Genomic DNA, 4,975 nt, shown 5'->3' with positions numbered 1-4,975 from the left:
GCAGGACGGATGGAGAGAGAGAGAAAAGACGAGAGGGCAGGAGAGAAAGAAAGGGTAGGACGGCGGGCAGGGCACAAACGCAAGACGAAGAAATGAAGGACGATGAGAAGGAATACATCGAATCAGTCAATGGCTGATGGAGTTCCATGTTCTATTCTGCAATACAGAGACGATGACGTGCCCCTACTTCCTGCCCTCTCGGCCACCATGTAGAGAACCCTTCTCCTTTATAGACCAACCAATCATGCCTTACATACTCACCCCCATGTTCCTCTCTACCCTCCAAAGTATCTACCCATGATGACCAAGCACTGCTACTACCGCCGTATTGTGTATATTAATTTTCATGTACTTTATGTAGCCTGATTTACGAAATAAGCACACAGTGTGACTCCTCGTTGTCCGTCCGACGTCTCCTGTGGTTTCTGTACGCCGGTCATTTCTTCTGCTTGTGGTGACAACTGACAGAGACCATTTGCAAAGTGTTAAAGAGTTTGATCATTGCATGCGAGAGACCTGTATACATTCCATTTAGCCTACAGGCAACCAAATTGTGTACTGATGGGAAGCGCATAATATATGAAGCACACATTGAGAACTGTCGCACCAAAAAATGGCACAAAGTTTAAAGATGACATATAACAATTTAGTAGACATAATGCTCAATTTACAAACACTGTATCAGTGAGATCATGGAATACGTTTCACATTCCAAGGAAATAAAGAGGTTGCAGACACAAAGGCCAGATCAAGCACTGATTATATCAATACATTGATATCCACTCTGTGGAAAACATCTCTGGAAAGGTGGTGTATGGCAGTGGTTTGCAAACGTTTTAGCTCGAGACCCAAAAAAGAGAAATTAGACACTTGCCCGGGACACAAACTAGGGAAAACAGCAGATCTACAAGCTCACAACGCATAGCTTCGTTGTAAGCTTGTAGATCGGCTATTCTCACTGCTTCTTAAACATTTGTTTACTAATTTATGTCATTTCATTTCTTAGATTTTTTTTATTTTATTTATTGATGAAAAATGCTGCTTTTTTGGGAATGTTTTGGGAAAATGTTTTGAAATAGATAATAATTAAAAACAAAATGTAGGAAATAAAAAATAAAGGAACCCATAAAAATGTGTCCGCGACCCACACATGGGTCCTCCTCCCGACCCAGTGTTTGGGAACCAGTGGCGTACGGTGTAAGCATTACAGCTCCAAGCCTAAGTGTATGTGTGAGCAACAGTGTGGGTCTGGTGTGTTGCAGGATGAGCAGGGGCGTCACACCAAATTCTGGGCCCTGGGTACAAGGATTCACTGCTGGGCCCCCCATGAATGTTAACTATTGAAAAATAGCAGATATACAAGCTCACAGCGCGGCACCGAGTGCCGTGCTGCGAGCTTGTAGATCTGCTATTTTTGAAAGATCGTGAAAATGTGTGCAAGAAACTTATGTTTCTATGTCAGTGGTGCTCAAACGTTTTCATGTGAAGGACCCCCAAGATGATATGTAGTTGGCCACAGCTAGACCCCCATCTCAAAATATTTAGTTCCAGGGACCCCTCCCCGGAAGCAAAATTTGAGTTACAAATGTTCGCTTAAAAAATACATATTCAAAGATCTGCGCACATTTTCCCGACTTTTACCGAAAAATAGCAGATCTACAAGCTCGCAGCGCGGCACTCGGTGCCGCGCTGTGAGCTTGTATATCTGCTATTTTTCAATAGCTAAAGTTACTATAGGGCCCCTCCACCTTGGGCCCCGGTAACTCAGTCCCACTTTCCTACCCCTTGTGACGCCCCTGAGGATGAGTCACAGCGGAGGCAAGACCCCCGCATCCAAGGGGAACATAATCATCGACTGTCACCCCATCTCTGTTACCCGGAGGCTGTGTTCTCCATCCCAACAGATTCCCATGATGAATCATGTAGTTCAGGAAAGTGTTTGTTAACGGGCTGTGCCATCATTCACGGAGGCCAGCCCTGCCCCAGTTGTCCTTGAAAAAATCCTACGCTCTAAACTCTCGGAGTAAACAAGTATCTAATCGTACGTACACAATAATGGTAATAATATGTGACATCCATCCACCGTATATAGTATACTGTAGATGAGAGACCAGTGCAATACCTGACTAGTGAGGAAACTCTAGACTTGCAGCATGTACTACTGTATATCTGTTGTGTGTCTGCAGAAATGGGTCTGATATAGCATCAAATTAACTGTAATCAAACTTATTTTGTCTCAAATGTGTTACAGGAATATTTTGAAATAAAAAAACACATCTTTCCACAGATTGCCTCCTTCTGTTCTTAGATACGTGTAGACATACAGTATACTGTAGAAAGATAGATAGAAAGAAAGAATGATTAGTTAACAATTAGTCTGTTGATTAGCTAGCAAAACTAAAATAATATAATCTCTCTCCATTGCTTTAGTTTCTATTATTATTTGCATTGAAGAAACTGGTTTAACAGTAGCATAAATCTTCGGTTTCTGGTGTCCACAATCAGCTTGTCATCATTGAGTACCTGCTGAAAGTTGCCTTAGGGCAGTTGCGGAATTGTGTTGACTCCAATGGAGAGAGAAGAGCATCATCAACTCCTTTATTCTATTGACAAGCGAACTGTAGCAGGTGCCTGTGCACTGCCTGTGTGGTGGCTGTCAATGCACCAGCCTCTTAGCATTCCAGTGACAGACAGGCAGTGGAGTACTCAACCCCAGCACTTGAGTCAAAGTATAGATACGCCTGGTTAAATATTAGTGCTTGCTTTCAAAAATACTCAATTGAATTGAATTGAAAAAATACATGCTTAAAAAAGAAATACTTAAGTATCCAAATAACAAAGTACAATTTATTTTTTAAAATCAATGCATTGCTGTTTTGAATTGTATTGAGTATTTCCTCCCAACATCTAAGATTTCAAATAATCAATCAATAGTGAAAATAGCAGATCTACAAGCTCACAACATTTCGACACGTTGTGAGCTTGTAAATCGGCTATTTTCGCTATATTTGAAATACTGAGTGGTTAATTCATAATGTACTTTTCCTAGAAATGTTGTGGAATATTTGACTTTAAAATGTGAATGTCATAAGTGTTCAAAAATACAAACACTCAATCAGGTAATATTACTCAAAGAATGTGTACAGTACTCAGTAAATGTACTTGATTACTGTCCACCACTGCAGACACTCAGGTGTTAATGTTTGAGAATGAAAATCATTGGGCTTCACAGAATGATCCTTTTACAGAACCCTGTAAGTGCTCTGTAAGTGAGTGATTGTGCGAATCACTCACTTGGACCAGGCAGAGACAAATATGGCAAGATTGTATGATTGCTTTTATTATCTGTCATTCTAGTGGATAACCCTGAGATGATCTTTATTCCTCTCCAAGCAGCTCCCACATTTCCTCTCAGAAAAGTATGTGTTACTTTCGGACATTCTACCAGAATCTCACATTTCCACTTCTAAAAGTCTTGCAGAAAAAAATTATCTTAGTCAGTATCATGTCAGTATATGCATGACCTTTGAATTTCAAGAGCATGCTGTTAAGGGCTCTGTGAGATTGTGTGCGATGCTCTCAACCTCCTCTTTCTGGCAGTTTTTTTCTTAAGATTGTAGAGAAAATATAATTCCTCGCCTTTGACTCCTCCAGCCTTGGCGGAGAGGAGGAAAGTCAGTACGTTTTCATCATTCTCTGCAATGTAATTTAAACAAAATCGTCATGCTGTTCTCTACAAGCTTTTCATTATTTCCATTCCAAACATTGTTAGTTTGACTTTTTTTTTTCTTTTACTCTGTATGTACAGTAGGCATAATAAATAACCAAATGCACCCTTTCAGCTTTTCGACCAAGCAAGGTTGAGATAACATTTAAATTAAGCAGGTGGTCTCAGAATGGAACCACGCATGCATGTGAACATATTTTGACTTGGGGCCAGCCTAGTGTAGCGGTTAGAGAATACATACGCCTTTTATGGGAAGGTTGTGGGTTGAAACCCTGCCCGGGGTTAACGTTGGCGAAGAGAATGCGGTCGGCCGGTCACAATGGGTTCCTGCTGTAGTGCCAAATCAAATGGGTTCAGATCTGAGCCAAGTATCCTGCAGGTGCGTTGAAGCATACTGAAAACCTGTCCTCGGACGTAAAAATCAGATGATGATGTGAATATACAGTATTTCGATTTCAATTCTCTATTTGCAGTGGTGTAAAGTAACTAAGTAGGCTACATTTACTCAAGTAGCCTACTGGAGTATTTCCTATCCAATATTTTTACAAAGATGACAAGATACCGTTCATGATAGTTGTGAGAGATGCTTTTAATGAGTGTCACGTGACTTCAGACATAGAGAGGTGGACTGTCAGATTAGCATCACTGTCTCACACTATGCATAAACATTGAAAATAGTCTGAATAGGGGAGCCATAAATATTTGACAGGTGAAGTCTCCACTTTCATACCCCAAAATAATGTATTTATTATACAAAATAGTAAAAAATGTTTCTGCTTTGAAAATAATCATAATAATCATAATAATATTAACAATTATAATAATAATTACAACAACAACGATTAAAAACACAAACAGACAAGACACAAGAATCAATATGATTGTAACGTATGGTCCATTATTTTTTTTATGACCTCGTTGGATTCGGCAAATGTTTTTGCCTTATTCAATATCAGAACACACACGCACGCACGCAAACACACACACACACACACACACACACACACACACACACAACACACACACACACACACACACACACACACACACACACACACACACACACACACACACACACACTACAGTACAGTACATCCACTGCACTCACTGCTGACTGTATACAAAAGTGTAATAAGTGATGTAGAGCGTGGTTGATCTAATGGCTCTTAGTGACTGCAACAGGAGATTTGAAAGGGTAGGGTACTGTGTACTGTGAATGAATAGCAAGCCTCGGGCGGGGAGGGGGGG

The sequence above is a fragment of the Nannobrachium achirus genome (assembly GCF_963921795.1).
Source record: "Nannobrachium achirus genome assembly, chromosome: 22".
In the NCBI taxonomy this organism is placed as follows: Eukaryota; Metazoa; Chordata; class Actinopteri; order Myctophiformes; family Myctophidae; genus Nannobrachium; species Nannobrachium achirus.
Note: the sequence above shows the minus strand (reverse complement) of the source record.